The sequence below is a fragment of the Pan paniscus genome, chromosome 10 (genome assembly GCF_029289425.2).
Source record: "Pan paniscus chromosome 10, NHGRI_mPanPan1-v2.0_pri, whole genome shotgun sequence".
In the NCBI taxonomy this organism is placed as follows: Eukaryota; Metazoa; Chordata; class Mammalia; order Primates; family Hominidae; genus Pan; species Pan paniscus.
Window position 1 is genome coordinate 114,236,341 of NC_073259.2, and position 9,917 is coordinate 114,246,257.

At 41.5% G+C, this 9,917-nt stretch overlaps 1 pseudogene; it reads left to right on the forward strand.

Annotated features, from left to right (window-relative positions):
* The first annotated feature begins 1,818 nt into the window (after positions 1-1,818).
* On the forward strand, positions 1,819-3,329 carry LOC103784020 (thyroid receptor-interacting protein 11-like; annotated as a pseudogene).
* The last annotated feature ends 6,588 nt before the right edge of the window (positions 3,330-9,917 follow it).

A 9,917-nucleotide genomic window follows, 5' to 3' on the forward strand; every position in this document is an offset into this window, starting at 1 on the left:
TTGTGAAGGACAGTGTAGTGATTCCTCAAGGATCTAGAAGCAGAAATACCATTTGACCCAGTAATCCCATTACTGGGTATATATCCAAAGGATTATAAATCATTTCACTATAAAGACACATGAACATGTATGTTTATTGTGGCACTATTCACAATAGCAAAGACTTGGAACCAACCCAAATGCCCATCAATGATAGACTAGATAAAGAAAATGTGGCATATATACACCATGGAATACTATGCAGCCATAAAAAAGGATTAGTTCATGTCCTTTGCAGGGACATGACTGAAGCTGGAAACCACCATTCTCAGCAAACTAACACAGGAACAGAAAACCAAACACCGCATGTCCTCACTCATAAGTGGGAGTTGAACAATGAGAACACATGGACACAGGGAGGGGAACGTCACACACCGGGGCCTGTGGGGGAGTTGGGGGAAGAGAGGGAGAACATTAGGACAAATACCTAATGTATGCTGGGCTGAACACGTAGATGACAAGTTGACGGGTGCAGCAAACCACCATGGCACATGTAAACCTATGTAATAAACCTGCACATTCTGCACATGTATCCCAGAACTTAAAGTAAAATTAAAAAAAAAAAGAAAGAATTGTTGGCAGAATTGTTGGCAGGTGTCATGGGAACGGTGTCAAGTTGGCAGGAGTTGCCCATGGAACTGGAGAAACTCACTAGAGCAGATGAAGAAGTGACCCAATCTGGACGACGGGAATTCATGGGAATGAACAGAAGCCCTGCATGGGTGACTGTGTCACTAGAGGCGGGCACCTGGTAAAGTCCCAGGCTAGGCCTCTGCGTTTCTAAGCAGAACTAGGAGCAGGCGTTGCCTGGGAACCCCGCCTTATGTTATCGAATCCTGAGTGTTTTGGACTAGTCTCGTGAAGGCAGGCATTCAAGGATATTTGGTCGGATCATCCGACGGCACTAAACCTTTTTTTTCCAAGTGGACCAGGTAGTTCACTAAAGTCGCCGTGATGTCGTCCTGGCTTGGGAGCCTCGGCTCCAGATGGGGCCAGTCTCTGGGTCAAGTCGGGGGCAGCCTGGCTTCCCTCACTGGCCAGATTTCAAACTTTACAAAGGTTATGCTGATGGAGGGCTCAGAGGAAGTGGAAGCAGAATTACCTGATTCCAGGACAAAGGAAATTGAAGCCATTCATTCAATCTTGAGATCAGAGAATGAAAGGCTTAAGAAACTTTGTACAGATCTAGAAGTGAAATATGAAACATCAGAGCTTCAAATAAACCAGCATTCTACAATGCTGTTTATTAATGCTTTTTAATGTTTAAAAAGCATTCTACAATGCTTTTTGTTGAAGTTGAAATCAACTTCAACAAAAAGAGGTAGAAATCAGACATCTTAAAGCCAGACAGATTGCCTCCAGGATCAGTTGCTGAAACTGCGGTCAGCTGCTCAGTCAGTACCTTCAGCAGCTGGGGATGTACCAGCAACCACTGCAGCTTCATTCATTTATGTGATTAGTCATCATTCTTCAGCTTTCCATGATGATGACATGGACTTTGAGGACACAATTTTGTCCCAACAAGAAATAAACCGACTCTTAAATGAAGTTTCAAGGCTTGAGTCTGAAGTTGGCTATTGGAGGCATATTGCTCAGACTTTGAACGCATGAGGAACACATAGCTCTGCCCAAAGTAAAACATGCAAACTACAAAATATCATTAAGGAACTGAAACAGAACCAAAGTCAGGACATTGATGACCATCAACATGAAATATCAATATTGCACAATGCACATCAACAGAAATAAGTCAACGACATCGAGAAGAATTAAGTGACTATGAAGAACGAACTGAAGAACTCAAAAATCTGTTACAATAAGGTGGCTCTGGAGTTACAGAAATTGATCACTCTAAAGTCTATGAGATGCAAAAAAACTATTCAACTTCTACAAACAGAAAAAGTGGAGTCTACCAAAAAAATTGAGGAACTTGAGGATAAAATAAAAGATATAAATAAAAAATTATCTTCTGCAGAAAATGGTAGAGATATTTTGAGGAGAGAACAAGAACAGCTAAATGTGGAAAAGAAACAGCTTTTAAATGCAGTTAAATCAGTGCAGGAGAAGACAGTTGTATTTCAACAGGAGAGACCAAGTCATGTTGGCCCTGAAACAAAAACAAATGGAAAACACTGCCCTACAGAGAGAGGTTCAATGTTTACGTGACTAAGAATTTCAGTCAAACCAGAAGCTAGAGAGACTGTGTAATCATCTTTTAGAATCAGAAGGTTCTTATACCAGTGAAGCTTTGGCCTCAGAAGATAGAGAGGCTAAACTAAGAAAGAAAGTCACAGTATTGGAGGAAAAGCTAGTTTCATCCTCTAATGCAATGGAAAATGCAAGTCATCAAGCCAGTGTGCAGGTAGAGTCATTGCAAGAACAATTGAATGTAGTCTCCAAGCAAAGGGATGAAACTGCGCTGCTTTCTGCCTCTCAGCAACAAGTAAAGCAGTATGCTCTGTCACTGGCCAACCTGCAGATGGTACTACAGCATTTCCAAAAAGAGGAAAAATCTATGTATTCTGCTGAACTACAAAAGCAAAAACAGCTTATAGCTGAATGGAAGAAAAAGGCAGAAAGTTTGGAAAGAAAAGTGATATTACAGGAACGTTTGGATGAAGCAGATGCTGCATTGGATTCAGCATCAAGACTTGCAGAACAGTTAGATCTAAAAGAAGAACAAATTGAAGAACTTAAAAAACAAAATGAGTTCCAACAAGAAATGCTGGATGATGTACAAAAGAAATTGGTGAACTTAGCAAACAGCCTAGAAGGAAAAGTGGACAAAGTCCTAACGAGAAACCTCTTCATCAGTCATTTCCACATGCCAAAAAATCAGCGTCACGAAGTGTTACGGTTGATGGGCAGCATCCTGGGGGTCACAAGGGAGGAGATGGAGCAGTTGTTTCATGACGATCAGGGCAGTGTTACCAGGTGGATGACTGGGTGGCTTGGAAGAGGATCAAAAAGTGTTCCCAACACACCTCTGAGACCAAATCAGCAATCTGTGCTTAATAGTTCTTTTTCAGAACGTTTTGTTAAATTTCTAGAAACAGAATCTCATTCATCTGTTCCACCACCAAAGCTTTCTGTTCATGATATGAAACCTCTAGAATCACCAGGAAGGAGAAAACTAGACACAAATGCACCAGAAAGTTTTAAAGATACAGCAGAATCCAGGTCAGGTAGAAGACGAGAGGTAAATCCGGTTTTGGCTCCTCGCTCGGCAGCTGTACCTCTTATTAACCCAGCTGGACTTGGACCTGGTGGGCCCCAGCATCTTCTTTTGAAACCCATCTCAGATGTTTGGCCCACATTTACACCTTTGCCAGTGTTACCTGACAACAGCGCTGGAGTTGTGTTGAAAGACCTTGGAAAACAATAGATGATTCTCAAGCCAGAGACAATCTAGCACTTTAAAGAAACCATGAACACTATATGTACTTTATCACAAAGTGGCCTTTTAGAAAACGTCACATATTTATTTGTAGTTAATGCTTTCTCTGAATTTAATAAAAATATTCCTAATGCTTTTAGAAATTGCAGGTGTCAAGAGGAAGTGTTTGCTATATCATCTGATTTATTCCTTCTGATTTGACTTAATTTAAGCTAGGAACATTTGATTTATCTTTTACCTTAATTTACAAAAATACAGACAGACAAAAATACTAGTAGCTATATGTTAGCTTTCTATTTCCTTCTGTGATTTCCAAGCACATTTAAGCTAGACATTGTGGTTTGTCAAGAGAGTTTTTTTTTTTAATGAAGAATAAAAAAATACTAGTAGTGCCTTCTCTGCATAGTGTGGAAAGTTGATCTGAAGCATATAGTGATCATCTTTGGAGGACTTTGTGGAAACAGGCCAACAAGATGGTCCCTGGAAGGTCATTGGTGCCCTGAGACGAAGTATGTATTTGGTCCTGTGCAATGTCAGCATGTGTGTAAATTCTTTCATTATTGTTGTTGTTGTTTTAAATAGAGATGGGGTCTCACTATGTTGCCAAGCTGTTGTCAAACTACTGGGCTCAAGTGATCCTCCCACTCGGCCTCCCAAAGTGCTGGGATTACAGGCATGAGCCACTGTGCCCAGCCCTGGGTGTAGATTCTTGTGACTACCACCACAGTCAAGATACAGAACACTTCCATCACAAGCATCCCCTGTGTTGCCCTCTCATAATCATAGCCACCTCCCTGTCCCTCTCCTGAATCCCTGACAATCACTAACTGTTCTCCATCTCAGTCATTTTGTTATTTAGAGAATGTTATATAAATGAAATCAATGTGTAACCTCTTGAGACTGGTATTTTTTCACTCAGCATAACTCCCTTGAGATCCATCCAAGTTTTTGGATGTATCACTAGTGTTCCTTTTTATTGTTGGGTATATAGTGCAGATATATCACTTAGTTTTAACAGCTAAGATATCTATTTAAAGACATCATCTTAAAACTACATGTTTCTTTACACAAATTCATACAACTTTCATATAAGTGTTAAACCATACAGCTGCATCTACATAAGTATAATTAGCAATATCACTGAACATGCCACTTCCTGATATATGAGGTACAGCAATCTGAGACTCAACTGCTCTCATCACAGTAGCTACTGAGGGCAGTGAATTTGCTTTGATAGCACCAGTACCCAGATGTCTGAAACTGAAGAGAGTATTTCTTTAATTTTTTATAAACCCATCATAAAAAAATCCTGACTTGAAACTTAACTGTATCTGGATGTTCACATTTGTATTAGTTGTTGAAGTTGTACATTTAAAAAGACATTTCTTGCAAATTTTGTAAATTTCTATATGCCTTTAAAATAGAAACATTTGTGTAACAAAGAAAGGTGAAAATGAGACAAATTCAAATATGTAAATAGGCCTGACTCAGGCCAGAACTAAATTCGGTTGTTTGCAAGTTTTGCTGTGATTAACTGTACTTTCTAATATATTTGGAAGACTAGAAGTCTTAATTAGACGTTGATGGGTGAAATTTGTTTTTCTGAAAAATGAAGTAACTGAGAATGCTGCTTCAGAATGTCTCCTATCTCCTTGGATAACTAATTTATATTGCCATTCTTTATTTAGTATACTTTAAAGGAAGTGGTCATACAAGTTCTGTATTAGAACTGTCAAGCTGCCTCCTCTTGGTTTTTTGCCCATTATTATTTCTCTATGAGTTGTTTACCCCTTGGTTTTTTGGGAGGGTTTTTTGTTTTTTGTTTTTGAGATGGAATTTCATTCTTGTCACCCAGGCTGGGGTGCAATGGCATGATCCCGGCTTACTGCAACCTCCACCTCCCGGGTTCAAGAGATTCTCCTGCCTCAGCCTCCCAAGTAGCTGGGATTACAGGTGTGTGCCACCATACCAGGCTAATTTTTGTATTTTTAGTAGAGACAGGGTTTCGCCATGTTGGCCAGGCTGGTCTCAAACTCCTGACCTCAAGGGATCCACCTGCCTCAGCCTCCCAGAGTGCTGTGATTACAGGCATGAGCCACTGCACCCGGCCTACTCCTTGGTTTTTATATACTCCTAACAAAGATACTTTCACTGACTATTCTACATTATTTGCTGCTTGCCATTGAAGTTTCATTTCAGTGTGGAGCAAATGAAATACTAGTTTCTAAGTTAAACACACACACACACGGTCCTTTATTTTTAAGAAATAGAATATGTAAAAAGTTTTCTCTTTTAATTTGAAAAAGATATGCATGGTATTTAGGTAGTATGTCATCATACTTGAAATGCCTTTTGTGACATTTTTTAGTATTTCCTTCTCCGACCAAAACAACCTGTCCCCGTCTCATCCCATAGTTTAACATAATTTTAAAAGCTGTTGTGAGTGGATAGCATAGCTAAACATCACAGAGCATGATATTAAATGGCTGCTATTTAAATAAGTATGTGACCTTGTCCTACAGCTATACTACCTAATGTTTCCATTGTGTCATTGAAACTATAGCTGACTGGTATGCATACTTAGTGTTCGCTGATCTAAACCAGATATAACATATCGATTTTTCTGAAACTTAGTTGTGTCAGAGATGAACCACCTGCTCACAGAACCGTCTTAGTAACCAGACAGTGATGAAGCATATAATTCTAATGTTGGCAAGAGGACATTGCTAACAGTGCGTTTAACTGCAACATTTTAACTACAGTCATTTTTCTGTTTATTTCTCTATCCACTCAGAATTTGTGGTTGAATTCCACCTTCTCTGCCATAGTTTTTCACCACATTCCTAATGGTTTTCAATCTCTATACCGTAGTAGAAAATTCATCCAGCCATTGAATTTAATTTTAGCATAATACTGGATCAAATTGTCTGAATTTTCATTCCTGCCATTCTTGATTTTTAAAAAATGAAAGGAAGAAAAAACAAAACTAAACAAAACCTTAGGAAAAAAGGAATGGCTTCTTTCCAACTAGCCAATTTAAACGTCCAATATTCCCCCAAATAAAGCCTTTGGTTCCTTTTAACCTCTTAATGGTTAATTGAAAAGAGTACAGAAACTATCAAAATACTTACCCAATCAATATATGGGGGGGAAAGCTATGTCTTCAGGGACAGAAGAGTAATAAGAATTATTTAGAAAATGCTATCACGCATCAAACTTGAAAGCATTTGAACCTGATTTTTAAAGATAATGAAGTTTTCCACCTATCAAAGTATTTAAAACATCTTCCATCAACAAAAATTTATATTTAATTTTGTAAATATCGAGTAAGGATAGGTGATATTTATTTTATATATTCCTATGGAAAAAAATGCTACTTTAATGTTCTGACATTTGTGATTATTTGCCAGCCTTTATCTTTTAACTTATTAAAAAGTTAAATACTTATTAAGATTTCGCTACATAAAACTGATAAATTGTCTTTTGATTTTTAGTGAAATATCTAAATGTGGGAAATTTCCAATCCAAACTTAATATGAAGTTGTGTTATTTATAGAGCTAAAGTTAATGCATTTTTTAATTTCTCAGGACCACTGCAAGGTGAAAAAATACTCCAAATAAAAATGATATATGTAAGTTGGCAATGTCTTCATTCACAATCAAAAAAAAAATTTTAGCAAACAAAAGAAGAATTGTTGACATAGCTACCTACCATGTGCCAGGAACTGTTCCAAACACTTTGCACATATTCAGTCATCTAACTCTCCTACCTACCATTGCTACCATTGCAAAATGAGGAAACTGAGCCTTGGAGAGGTAAAGTAACAGCTCAAACTCACACAGCTGCTGAGTGGCCCAGCCAGCACTCAGTGGCCTGGTTCTAAAGCCTGCACTTGCTGCTATTCTAGACGGCGTCTGATTTTTCCCTAGAATTTATAGACAGATATACATGACAGGTAGGTAGATAGATAGATAGATAGATAGATAGATAGATAGATAGATAGATATAGAGAAAGATGGGGGAGGGGCTTTTTCTCCACTCCTGACTTTTATTTACAGTCTTTCCCCTCTTATTTGTGGGGAATACCTTCCTGTGGATGGTGCCAAACTCTATATATGCAGTACTATGTTTTTCCTATATATACATACCTATGATGAAGTTTAACTTATAAATTAGGCACAGTTAAGAGCTTAACCACAATAACTAAAAATAAAATTGAACAATTGTAAAATATACTATAATAAGGGTTGTGTGAATGTGGTGTGTCTCTTTCTTCTCTCTCTCAAAATACCTTCTTGTTCTGCACTCACCCTTCTCGTGAAGACAGGAGATGATAAAATGCCTACATGATGAGATGAAGTAAGGCAAATGACGCAGGCATCATGACGTAGCATTAGACTGCTATTGACCTTCTGACCATATGTCAGAATCATTTATTTCTGGAACTGTGGTTGGTGTAAGTGAAATCATGGAAAGCAAACCCACAGATAAAGAGGGCTTTCTCTACCTGTGGAGTAGTGCCATAATTGGCCTCTGTCTCCCACTCCTTATATTTTTTGTATTTTTTTATTTTTTGAGACAGAGTCTCACTCTGTTGCTGGGCTGGAGTGCAGTGGTGCGGTCTTGGCTTACTGCAGCCTCCGCCTCCCAGGTTCAAGTGATTCTCCTGCCTCAGCCTCCCGAGTAGCTGGGATTACAGGCACGTGCCACCACGCCTGGCTAATTTTTGTATTTTTAGTAGAGACAGGGTTTCACCGTGTTGGCCAGGATGGTCTCGATTTTTTTTTTTTTTTTTTGAGACGGAGTCTCGCTCTGTCGCCCAGGCTGGAGTGCAGTGGCGCGATCTCGGCTCACTGCAAGCTCCGCCTCCCGGGTTCACGCCATTCTCCTGCCTCAGCCTCCCGAGTAGCTGGGACTACAGGCGCCCGCTACCACGCCCGGCTAATTTTTTGTATTTTTAGTAGAGACGGGGTTTCACCGTGTTAGCCAGGATGGTCTCGATCTCCTGACCTCGTGATCCGCCCGCCTCGGCCTCCCACAGTGCTGGGATTACAGGCGTGAGCCACCGTGCCCCGCCTGTCTCCCATCCTAATGGTGGAGTAGCGCTCCACCATTGCCTGCTCACCCACTCCTCCAGGGAAGGGAAGACTCTGTTGTCTATTCATTTATCCCTGCCCCGCCAGTCCATTCTCTGTTCTTTCTCTGGTCCTAGAAGGCTGACCCCTGGGGACTGCATCCCCTGGGCTCCCCTCACCTCTGGCTTTCTGTTGGGCACAGTCCATGGGAAGCACCAGCAGAGACCAGAGGGTGAGAAGTGCAGTTTCCGTGTCCTCCTGTGGCCATGGATCTTACCCTGTAGCCCTTTCCATGGCCACAGCCTCTCCAAATCTCCTTGCATTCCTAGGAGAGGTGAGTCTTCCAGCTGTGGGTAGTCTTAGAGTGTCACCATTGTTTGCTCCTGAACCCTGGCCAGGCCTCCGCAATGCTCCCTTCTCTTCACTTGGATATGTCCCACCAGCTCTTCACACTCTCAAGAGGTTCAGACTTAGAATAGCCTTTTAACAGAGAATGGACTGGCAGGGTAGGGATAAATGAATAGACAACAGAGTCTTCCTTTCCCTGGAGGAGAGGGTGAGAGGCAACGGTGGAGCACTACTCCACCATTAGGATGGGAAGATGGCTATTTTTTTGTCAGACCCTATTTTTTCAAAGAAATCCCTTTGTGGGAAGGCAGAGCCAACAGAGGGAGCAAATTTAGGGGTCAGATAGTGCTCCTCTTTTCCCCTGAAATCACACAAGAATGAGGAGGGCTTTCCCTGACTTTGCAAAGACTCCCTCCCCAAGCTCTCTCACGGCCATCATAGCCACTGAGCACCAGCTGTGCACTCTGGCCAGGGCCAACTTGAAGCCTTAAGCATAAAACCCTTACGAGGCCTTCCATGCCCCAGAAATGGCCAGAAGGAGCACCTGGCCCTCTGCCTGGGCCCCTGTTCCCAGCAGCTCCTGATCCCAGGTGCAGTGCCCCCCAAAAACCCTTACCCCACATCTGTAAGAGGAGTCAAAGGCAGGTGAAATTCTGAGGAGAACCTGGATTTCCCAGGCTGCCTCGGTGAAGTTAGAAGTCAGGTCAAGACCATCAGGTGAGAAGGGCAAGTGCCCCCTCACCCAGGCAGGGGCCAGGCCCACAGAGCCGTCCGACTGTCACCACAGTATGGGTAGAAAAGTTTGTTTTCCATAACCCAAGTCCTCGCTTCTATACCCTCTCCCGTCACCGCACCCCACCACACCCCCAAATGTTTTGTTTGATCCTCTCTCAGGACCTGCTGGAATCCCGAGGCGCTCAGGCAGAGCGGATGGAAAAGTGTCACTGCTCCCAGGGGTATGCACATTCTAAACAGTGAAATCCTAGAGAGGCATCCCCAAAGAGGGGCATTAATGGAGGAATTTCAGGCAGTGGTTGGGGCAGTCTTGAAGGCAGAA